This window comes from Poecilia formosa, unplaced genomic scaffold (genome assembly GCF_000485575.1).
Source record: "Poecilia formosa unplaced genomic scaffold, Poecilia_formosa-5.1.2 Scaffold62, whole genome shotgun sequence".
Taxonomy (NCBI): domain Eukaryota; kingdom Metazoa; phylum Chordata; class Actinopteri; order Cyprinodontiformes; family Poeciliidae; genus Poecilia; species Poecilia formosa.
Genome location: NW_006800001.1, coordinates 600,953 through 613,093, shown reverse-complemented (window position 1 = coordinate 613,093; position 12,141 = coordinate 600,953). Strand labels below are relative to the sequence as shown.

General features: G+C 39.5%; 1 long non-coding RNA gene across 1 annotated transcript; it reads right to left on the bottom strand.

The window, feature by feature from the left end:
* Positions 1–292: 292 nt before the first annotated feature.
* Positions 293–7,897, bottom strand: LOC103139530 (uncharacterized). Its single transcript, XR_476414.2, has 3 exons — positions 7,569–7,897; positions 7,370–7,468; positions 293–566 (listed from the first exon to the last, which is right to left on the bottom strand). It is a non-coding gene; the product is annotated as an uncharacterized LOC103139530 (long non-coding RNA).
* Between the last annotated feature and the right edge of the window lie 4,244 nt (positions 7,898–12,141).

Sequence of the window (12,141 nt, the reverse complement as noted above, 5' to 3'; positions counted from 1 at the left end):
GAATGTCATCTAGTTCTGTAGCACTTTGTAAATAAAAGATCCCTCTTAGTCTTCACCTGCTTCCTGGTTCTGCTTTTTAGGTTCGAGATTTCAGATTGATGTCCGTCAGTGAAGAAACAATAGATTGTCCTTCTGTAGGTTGTCGAGTCCAACCTACAGAAGTCACTTGCATAGAAAGTGGAGTCCATCATCAGCAGGCAAGGCAGGTGAAGAGAAGCATAATTTAGAAACTGAATCAATACAAATTAACAGTCATGTCAAAACAATACAAGGATGGCAATGAGAAAGCAGATTTTTTTCAAAAGAAAGAATATTTATTAAAAATGTCAAAATCTCAAAGGGCATCAAGACTTTCTTCTAAATTCCAGCGACAGCGACATGAAGTTCCAGAGGTCAACCTCATTGCTGCCGACTCACCAACCCAGACACCCAGTAGGAGTTTACACTGACGAGCGTCTTCAGCATAGACATGTTGAGGGACAGAGAGCGATCCACAGGCAGTGGATCCCTCTGTGACCTTCCAGCTGGATTAGCATGATGACGACGACAATGTGGATACTATTTTGCTGTCAAAATTAAAGCAGTGCCTCTTACTTACTGAGCCAATTCAAACGTCATTAATACAGTAAAAGATCACTCAATAGATGATCGCACTGTAATCTGTTGATGCAGTCAGTTTATTTTTTCAGCTTGACAAAAGACAGTGAATACACTTTCAAAATGCGGCATCTGCTGGTACCGTCGAGCCATGGGATCGGGGGCAAAAGGAGCCCAAATGTAGCTAGTTTGTCTTAAACTTTGGGAATAAAAATATATATTTATTAGAACTTTTACATCTTTCAGCTATTTGTTTTTCTCACTTAGGCCTTTTCCACCAATGTGGTTAAGATCCTGTTCCAGTTCCTGAACGTGTTTTCAAACTGGTTTCCTGGGTTCCCACAGAAATAGTCGGGTTCCGAAACCCAAACTATGGTTCAACTTGAGCACCACAGAACAGCTGCTTGTTCTATGAGAACCGTGACATCAGCCTTTGGCCGGTCAACAGCTGGATGAAAAGACTGGTTATTTGAACAAAGAAACAAACAAGCGTGGCAGATAATAATGTGTAGTGGTCTTGAGGAAAACCAGCAGCTGATTTTATTTTGGGCTGACTGGAGCACTAGAAACCAGAGATATCAGTCTCTGTTATGTGCAGCAAGAATGAACACTGCATTTACAATTGGCCAAAAAGTCTGAATCATTAACTGGAAGGAAGATGTAGTAGTAACTCATAAAGCTCCACCGGCTCCTCCATCTTGCCACTACACTTGTATAGCAACCACTGGTGATGACATATACTTTGTTCCCCTAAGCTGGTGGAAATGGGAATCAGCTCTCAACAACTCACCGAGCCGAACCAGTTAAAAATTGAGAGTTCTTTCAGTGGAAAATACCTTTCTGCGTTCTTTTTTGTATTTCTGTGATGGATTATAGTGGAACTAATAATAAAACAAAGAGGATAAGAAATAATCACAGGATAACTGTGCCATTAATTAGCTATCTTTTATCCAAACACCACAATGCTGAAGAAACAAAACTAACAAATGGGTTTTTTTTTCCAATGTAGCCCATGAAAACCATGCCAATGACAATTTTTAAAAAGGAAGCTAAGGAAAGGATAACAGAGAGTTCAAGGAAGTGCCAGAAAAGGCTTAAATGGTAGAGACTGTCCTGACGGCGCACATAGTCATTAAATATCAATGACTATAGTGTTTGTTTGTTTGGCAGGCTAATTTAAACAGGTTTCTTCATAAGTAGGATGAAGGGCTAAACGGATGGGAGTAAACAGATGCAGGTTCATAAAGGAGGCAAAATGCAGAGGTTGTGCCTTTTATGCATAATTATACAAATGTATACCCTAAACAATTCTGCTGTCAACTCTTGGTAGTGAGCCTGTCTGGGAGAAAGTTCAGGACCGTTTTTTTAGTCTAACTCCACCCCTGATAGAAGGTAACCAGGGACTGCAAAAGACTTTGCACCGGGACAGAGATTCAACAGGACAGCGATCCTAAACACACAACCAGAACTACAACGTCTGCTTTCAGGTCAAAGCACCTGCACAAGCGACAGGACGGTCAAAAGGAAAGAATACTTTTAAAAAGCACTACAAGCTGTTGGGGTTATGATTTTCAGCATTGAGTATAAAGGTAATCTATTTAACAGCCATGGCAATATTTTAGCGTGGACAACAGCTGTGGATTGGCTGATCCACTAACAGACCAATCACCAGAGAGGACTCACTAATGACAAAGAACCGTACGTCCTTCACGACAGAACGTCTGTTTTCGGCACGTCTGAAATGTCCCTGGGCTTCACATGGAGAGCGTGTCCCTTTATGCCGCCGATCTTGGACATTCTGACCCAATAAAACGATTTGTTCAAACTGTGCGGTCCAAACGCAGCCACTCACAGGAAGAATTACTTGAGCAGCAAACACACAAAATCCGTAATCTATGCATTAGCCTAATTATTTAATTCCAGCTCCAGTGTTTTTCTGAGCTCCAGGTTGAAACAATGGCTAAGCCTTTCAGAGCTCAGAATATAACCGGGGCGCAAAGCGGGACGGCGAACGGCTCAGGTTATTGCCAGGTTTCCTGACACCTCCCTGGTCTACGGAGTGAACGTCATAAATTGTGATTTAAAGCGCGGCGAAAAAACACAGGAGTTTATAGGCTCAGGTGAGAAACTGACGATCAATTTTTTTTTGACCAGCAGAGCAGGCTCTCTCAGATAAAGCCAGGCCCCGACTTTTAGCAATCAAAACAGCATTGTAGTGAGGGATTTCTTTTTACGACAAAGAAAAGGGGAACTTTTATCTGCAATCAGGTGAAGGTCGTACAGGAGTCGTCTTAAAACTTTTCACCTCTACAAAGCGACTGATTGCCGACCGTAAAGAATCGAGTTTGATTTTTACGTCTTTTTAAAGTGAATAAAAATGTAATTGTATTATTTGTCTGATTCTAGGCTGTTCTTTGTAGGACTCTGATGAAAACAATAAGTTAAAAGCATTTGGTGTTCACACTACTCACGAACTTGAATCTTGGCTAAATAAGATTTAACGATGCATTTGACATCTTGCATAACAAAACTTTGTGATGATGAGTTTTATTAAGGTTTAAATCCTTTGTTGGATTTCTCTGATTCGTAGAATTTTTAATGCCACTGGAAAAGTATTTATTAAACTAGGATGGCTAAAAAGTTTCATATGGGACCGTTGAATATACAACCAATAGTTGTCAGGTTACCTGATTCTCCCACTTGAGCTTTGGCTAACTGCAGCTCCTCCAGAATTACCACTAGATATTTGTTTCTCTGATTAATGCTCTCTTTGTTAAGCGTTTTAGTTCAGCAGGACGGCCCTGGCTTGGGACCTCTGCAGTTGCACAAAAATGCACAATATTTTGTGACACTGTGCAAATCTCTCCATAAAACTTTCCTTGAAATGTCTGCGTCGCTCCTTCATGATGCAGCTTGATCGCTAACGTTTAGCAAACAGCTCACGCCTTCAAATAAATTTACAATTAAATGCCACGCTTTTCATTTATTTGATTTTATTTACTTGTGTACCATACACAGTCAGTCATTCATTACTTTTTGTTGGTCTCGAGTAAACTACATGAAAACAAAATATGTCGATGTCTATACTTGTAATCTAATAAATTGTAGAAAAGTTAAAGGTGTGAATATGTTTTTTAAAAAGGTAACTAATTTTGAGTTTGTGTAAACTCTGCTTCACTTAATCCACTGCTTGGATGCACCAATTTGCATACATGTTTCACTGAATGTTCCACCTGCACAATCACCTGCCTTCCTGACCTTTTCTTCTGTCAAACCATAACAAGACGACTCTGACAGAAAAACACAAACAATTGATCTGCGTTAGGCTTCCAGAGGTCACACCAATTACCTCCAAACCAAAAAAAAAAGACCAGTTACTAAAGCCCATCATGAGACGTGAGGCTAAATTACTGCATTGCTTTTTTTTTTTCTTTTTTCCTGCTCTCCATTTTCCCCCCTCTGTGTTCTCTGTCAGCCTGAAAATGTCACACGAAGACGTGTTGCAGAAATGTGCTGCTGCCTCTCACTCATCAAACCCGACTGGTTTATTTCCTTTTACGCGTCTTCACTTCCAGCTTGCATCTTTCCTCTCTGTTCTGTGCAGCACACCAGCGACGTGAGCGTCTGTTGAGTCACGTGACGTGTGACTCAAGGAGATGCAGACGTTGGCATTCATAAGGATTCGGCATGCATGTTCTCTGATCAGCCACAATTTTGAACACTCATTTTCCCCCGTTAAAACCAAATCACAAAAGCCGTTCGCCCATAAACGCAGGACTCCTTGGAAAACGTCTCAGTATTCTTAACCAGAATCTATTCACTCGCGTCATGGAGGAAGCGGCGGGGTGCATGTTGCCAGTCCATCAGTCAGATACTCTGAGCAATAAGAAATTGAGAGACCAATAAAATAGATGGGGTTTTTTTTATTATTATTATTTATACTCCTATCTCGTATGAAGATATGCATATGTGAGCTCTGTGCCAAAAAGGCTCATTTTCAAGACATAAATCTTGGACCATCAAGCAACAAATGAGTGTTAGATAATCTGAGGGACAGCCTTGCTTTTTTTTCTCCCCCGTTTCTGAGACTTGTTGCTCCTGCAGATAATCCACACACAGATGTCATCTTTTGTTTCATAACCTAAGCTTTTACATTTGCTCTTTTAAGCATGAGTGAGTGCCTCCTCTGCGTTATTGTCCTAAAATCCTCTAATGTACAAAACACAACATCAGATTATTGGGAATGATCCAGGATTGTGGTGCGCTTCACAATGTTTTGTCTCACGGATATTTGAATTTGTTCCTTAAAATCTTCCAATGCCAAGCAACAGACAATAAAATCATTGTGAAAAACCACAAAATGGTTCATATCTACGCTGCAATAACACTCCAGGCATCAGTAACCACCGAGGCAACATCTGCAAATGTGCCAAAAGTTAATGAATTAATGGGACGCTTATTACAGTAAAAGTAAAATTCATGACCTCTGCCTCTACACTAGCGAATCCAACCCGTGCCGCCCTCTGTAGTCTTTATTGATTTAAAATTCATGTAAAAACAAGTTTAATTTATAAAAACATATAACTTACATGTGCACATCCATTTCCAAAGCAGGGCCATGCTCCATTAGGGACCGATTCTTCTACTGCTTCTATTTAAAAACCAGAGCCTTAAGCCAGTGGCCAATGAAACACGACCACAGATGGCTCCTTAATGCTAGCATGGACATTTAGAGATAGATGGAAAAGAATGAAATCAGCCAAATGGGAGCAGAAGCAGCTTCCCACTAAAGGTAGGGACTGAAGGATTACATCCCAAGTTAACATGGTTGGATTTTTTTTTTTTCTTCCAAGCTCCTTTTTATCACTGTTCCTGTTTGTGCAATTAGCTTTGGTAGGACTGATTACATAAGGATTTAGGTTGCAGTGGCTATTTACTATTTAAGGAGGTAATTTTAATTGAACATTGGTCCAGACGGTGACATCAGAGGTGTTTTAAGGATTTCTATTCCTGTTGAGGCCTTAGCTGAGCCCAGATGTATTAGTCAACATGAAATAAATATACACCTTTTAAAAAACTGGCTTTTTTTTTTTTACAGAAAAAGACTGATTCAGATTTATTTTCTAATAAAGTGGAACAAAATTATGTCTTGATAGTCAAATGGAAATCTAACAGTTCCTGTTTTGTGGGTTTTGCTCACCTGTCCATAAGTCAAGGTGTCCCATCTGGCACTCCTTCCTATTGCTATTTCATAGACTATAAATTGTAATTGATTGTAATTCTCTGACATAGCTAGCAAACTGTAGATTTAATTTTTTAAGCTATTTATTTATGCATTTGCAAAAAAATAATGTTTAAAAATAAAGTCAAACTTACAAAAAACAAAGCCCAGGATCCCAAAATCTCCCCCAAAACACGAGCTACGGACAATTAAACAAAAATACATTCAGAATGGAGAATCACATTGAAGGCAGGTGCAAAAAAATCAGAGGATTGGGAACAAGCAGGCAGACTGACTAATAGGAAACACTTTACATGCTAGATCAGGGATCCTCAATTTCAGTCCTCCAGGCTCGGTGTCCTGCAGGGTTTAGATGCGTCTCTGCTTCAACACACCTGAGTCAAATAATCAGGCCATCAGCAGGATCCTGGAGAACGTGTCTGCATACTGAGAAGGTAATTCAGTTATTTGATTGAGGCTGTGTTGAAGCAGGGACACGTCTAAAGGTTGCAGGACACCAGAACTCAAAGACCCTTGCACTAGGTTATTGTCAGGTCTTTTCCTGTGGGTCTGTAGTTCATATGTCCCCAAGAAAAACATAGCAGCATGTAGCAGATCACAAAAATAAACCAAGAACCTGGACACACATTTGTTTAAATTATGACAACTGCTAATTATAGGAGGATCTTTTGTAACAATTATAAGCAAAGTAGCCATTAGAGAGGAAAACAAACATCTAGCTCATCTGTTTTGATAGGAGCTGACTGAAAATCAAGTGTTCTTTGAAAAAGTTCCTCTTACACCAACTTCAGATAATTTCTAAATCAATCTTATTATAAAGATGAGCCATGCTATTCACGATCTCTAACCAAAAATGTTTGAAATGCCATTAAATCTTATAAATCTAATCCTTTGCAGATTACGACATAACTTTGGAACTACATCTTTGGGTTAAAAAGTGCTGAAATTTGTCAGTCATGAAGCAAGAAAAACATGTCAGAAATCTGCTGCCAGAGTTGAACCGAGTCGACCGCAGCTCCTTACAAATCCATAGGTGAGCATCTATCCGTTATGCACCAGAGCTTTAATGGATTATTTAAGCCTGAAAGCCTCCAAAAACATTGGGTGTATTCAAGCATAAGGTTTCTTTTTGTCATTGTGGAATGCCTCATTAAGCACCAGCGATTGTTAAAAGTAGAGAAAAGCTGGAGGTAAGGACGATATGAATTAATTATCCAATTCTCTGCTGCCTTTTGCAATTGCGCATCAAATTAAGGTTTAACGTCAGTTATTTGCCAGTGCAACGTTGAGTTGTTGTTTATAGAGTTTAAACTTTAAAAACATTGTATTAACAAGCGTTTAAAATCTACACAGCAACACAACAGTAAAGTGCAGAGAGTAACGGGGGTGGATGCTTGCTGCCATGGCAGTAACATCTTATATGACCTTGTATACAATGTTCACAGGTCCTTACTGTAGTGCTCAGTCATACACAAACACAAACACACACACAGTTTTACACAGATTTCCTTCCAAGGATGTTAGACTGACCTACTCAATTAAAGCTGCAGGTTATAACTTCAGCCTTGGTTGCAGGGTTCATGGTTCAGCCGCCACGCCCTCAGCTCCACATGCTGAAGTGCCATGTGTCTGTCAGAGGTTTGTGATTGCCATATTTGTGTCAGTGTTGTGTCCTTTCAAAAAAAACTTAACTCATTATAATGAGTTAAGTTTATGTGAATATACTTACAGTAGGCCAGTGCAGCACCCTCTGGCTTCGTCTTGTCATTTTTCTTCAGAGTTCTTTAGTCGTGCTCTTAACGAGTGTTGAAAACTGCCGTCTCCCCGAGGGCTTCTTCCCAACTTGCTTCTCACACAGCTGAGCCGTATCCACTTAAAGAGAAAGCACAGTCGAAATTAAAACTTCTCTGCAATCCCTTGGTGTTTGGATAAAACCGTCATGTTGGGATGCTGTTGAGGACCGAACTGCAGAGACGAGAAATCTGGGAAGATGGCGAAAAGGGAGAACGACCAAGTGACCAAACTGGAGATTACAGAGGATTGATTACTGAATGCAGCACAGGTGAGTAAATGAGCAGAGGGGAAATGGGGTAAAAGAGCAGAAAAGTGAGGTACTCTGGCAAAATTAACACCAGTGATGAAGAACTCAAAGAAAATGAAACTTTAGATGGAGCAGTATGACCAAAATAATTAAACTAAACTCAAAGTCCAACATGACACAAACAGAGCATCCCTGAAAATATAGCAAAGTTGATCTACCATCACTTTATGCTGATAAATGTTGAAAAATCAAATTTATTTGTTAAAGCTTAAAAGAAATATTGAGAAATAAGATGTTTTGTTTTTTTTAGCAAAATTACCAATACAAAACTAATTTCAGTTCTCTAATAAATGTTATAAAATACAATTAATTGTTGCAAAAAAAGTACAACAAATAATATTTGCACCTAAATAGAGAATGTATTTCTTTGTCCCATAGTTTTTCCTGTTTAGGCACCAAGAGGAAAGAAACGTATAACAAGTAGTCTGTTTTCTATTTTCCACCTACACCGCTGCTGTATTATTATTTTAGATTTTCACAGAGTAAATGTTTGACTTCATGGCTGATGTATTATTATTTTATCAATAATTTGAATTAGCTTCATCCAGGATTTAGTTACAAAATCCTTGTTGAAACAGCGTCTTGTTCAGAGCACTGAAAGCTTCTAACAGCAATATTTACATGTGTTATATTTGGGACCAACATAGAGTGACTGACTGATAAACACCAAATCAATGTCTTGCAAACTTCATAAGCAGGGTCATGACCCTCCTTATTGAGATTTTGTCCCATCAACTAGCATTGAGCAAAGAACCGACATTAATATTATATTTGAGATAATAAAATGCTTTTCTGTTGCCTTCAGTACATAATAGGAAGAGTACTACTGTCTCCCCTCAGTTAGCTTTGTGTCTCTATCTGAAAATCCTTGTGGAGAATTAGCTTTTGATCATGCCTAGTTTTGTCTAATTAAGGAGGCCAAATATTGATGGCTCTGTGTCTGTATTTAGCCCCCTGCTGCCCAGCGGTTCCATTATTCATGACACTCTATCTGTATTTTCTTTCTCATTAGGTTATCCTCAGTGCTTTATTTTAAGCTGACACATGGTGATTAGAACCAGATGAAAAAGAAATTACACACTGCTGCATTAATCTGTGCAATCTTGCAATATGATCACACAGAAACATTATCCATTTAAGCCAGTAAGAGTCTCTGCTTGGGTTTAAATAGCCCTGCTGCAGCCTTGGTACTTACGAACACAGTGCAAAAGTATCCGCACCGCTTGGAGTTTCAGCTCATTATTTCACGTTGGACCCACTAGACGTCAGTGTGTTTCACTGGAGGTTTGTGTGCTGGTTAAAGTCAGAGCAGCACACGGCGGCGCAGTGAAGGAAAAAAATACTTGCGGTTTTCCAATGACTGGTGAAGAAGCAGGGAACAGTTGTTGCACGCAGAGTCTTTCCCATCTCGGCTGCTGAAAGCTTGTGACTCATTTAGTGTAGTCACGGTGACCTGGTGACCTTTCTCATTAGTCTCCTTCTCAGCGCTCGGGTCAGCCCGATTTAAGCAGGTTTGCACATGTGCCACGCTCTGTTTTTTGATGATGGATTTAACTGAATCCCACGAGATGTTAGATCCATCCACTGACTTCTACTTTTCAATAACCTTTTCTCCGATTTACTTGGGGCGTTATTTTGTCTTCACGCTGTAATAGTAGCCAGTTTCACTGATTAACCAGTGAATGGACCTTCCAGACACAGGTATGCTATGGTCAGTTCAGCCACACCCAATACACTTAGGTGATCTTCATTCACCTCAATGTGAAACAACCGTAATTCCCAAAACTCTTGAAAATACCTAAGTATAAGAAGCACCAACCTTAACAAGATTAAAAGTACTACATTAGCCACAGTTGTCTATTAGCCACAAGTCTATGTTGCCACAAATTGCAACACTGGGTCATTTACTCTGAAAGATTTTTAATTTTTAATAAAATATGTACTGGTGACACACATAAAAACATATTGTAAATTAATTTTTCCTAACAGTGTCTCAAACATGACTGCTGAAAAAAAAAAAGAAGAAAGAAGTAGCCTACTGGGAAAAGTCATTAATGGCTCTCTGCGTCTTCCTCCTGCGCACTAAAACCACTGAAGTCGTCTTCTTCAGTATTCAAATTGAACAGCCTCACACACACTCAGTCTTCCTTTCATTGTTGCTGTCAATGTCACATTTGTCTTCAGGCAAATTTGCCCTTTAGCCTGTGCTGTCCTCTTCATCACGCAGTGTTCCAGCCTTTCGAAACCCTTTGTTTAAGCAACAATGCTCAAAAAGCGTGTGAAAAAAAAAAAAGAAGTAGAGGCTTATAGTTTAGAAATGACAATTCAGTAGACCTCTGATGAATTAGGCCAGTCCCTTAGAAGGGACAGAATATTTGTCCATTCATCTTTATAATACATATTTTTATTTAATCGCATTTTGTAGAAGATTATTTTAACTTTTATTCAAGGTTTGTTTAATCTTGTAAATTTCTTCATCAAAAAGACAAATTCTAAGCAGCCCAGGCTTGCATTTTGGCTTTACATTAATATCTACAGCCTTTTTGGTGTGCCCTTCAGAACAGCTCTGGTCTTTTATTTTTCTGATCCACGTTCAGAGTGCCACACATCAAGCTGCATGCTGTTTTTTTTTAAAAGGCTGAATGTCAGATGAGAAGCCACCTTTGATACTTAAATAGGTGCAAACATGACCATAATGCAACGTGGGTTCAACAAATGAGCATGATTTTTGAATATTTTGGTGAAATAAGCAACACATTGTTTGTTTTACTATGTCACAACGTGGAGGTATGCAGTTGTACATTAGACAGTTGGTTTTAATCAAATTATATGACCTCATCTGATATTTTTTATATGTTTTTTAGCAACGACAACATTGGGCTGAATACTTTATTGCAAAGGTCATAATCACGCTACTGTCTTCTGTGACGTCTGACACATATCTAGCACTGCTTTGCCAGCTCTCTCCTTACACCTGTCACCCCTTTCCAAGCTTCCTAAGAAAGGTTAAATAAAAGATGAAAAAAGGAGGCTGACATCTGATGGAAGTGAAACCTCAGGGTATCATTCATAACTCCACAGAGCGTCACAGCTGGCAGTCTCTTGTAGATGGTCTCGCTCAATACTCGGCACGCTCTGCTGTGGAGGTGTAATGATCTCACACGGAAAATTCTTTAGCATGTTGAAATGCATAGTAAAAGGAGCATCTTCCTAAGACGTCAGCTTGCGGAAATGCCAGAAACACCGTGGACTGAGATGTTTTTAACAAACGAGTTTAAATCCCATGTGCCATGTCGTGCTCTGATATCTGGTAAGAATCATTTAACATTCTCCTTTGTAACATGGTGCAAATTCGAGGCTAAACTTGACTACCACCGCACAGCAATATCCTCTTGTTGGCGAGTTTAACTAGGAACCATGCAGCACTCTTAACTTCCCTCCAGTTTCAAAGCAGTCCCCGCACTTTGAACCCACAGACAGAGGATGCCTTTTTTTTTTTTTCCTGCAGCATTATCCCTGCGCTTGCAACTTTGTGAGTACTGCAGGCACATAGTTTGGACTGTGTGGGCGAAATTCACAATATNTAGTGGAACTAATAATAAAACAAAGAGGATAAGAAATAATCACAGGATAACTGTGCCATTAATTAGCTATCTTTTATCCAAACACCACAATGCTGAAGAAACAAAACTAACAAATGGGTTTTTTTTTCCAATGTAGCCCATGAAAACCATGCCAATGACAATTTTTAAAAAGGAAGCTAAGGAAAGGATAACAGAGAGTTCAAGGAAGTGCCAGAAAAGGCTTAAATGGTAGAGACTGTCCTGACGGCGCACATAGTCATTAAATATCAATGACTATAGTGTTTGTTTGTTTGGCAGGCTAATTTAAACAGGTTTCTTCATAAGTAGGATGAAGGGCTAAACGGATGGGAGTAAACAGATGCAGGTTCATAAAGGAGGCAAAATGCAGAGGTTGTGCCTTTTATGCATAATTATACAAATGTATACCCTAAACAATTCTGCTGTCAACTCTTGGTAGTGAGCCTGTCTGGGAGAAAGTTCAGGACCGTTTTTTTAGTCCAACTCCACCCCTGATAGAAGGTAACCAGGGACTGCAAAAGACTTTGCACCGGGACAGAGATTCAACAGGACAGCGATCCTAAACACACAACCAGAACTACAACGTCTGCTTTCAGGTC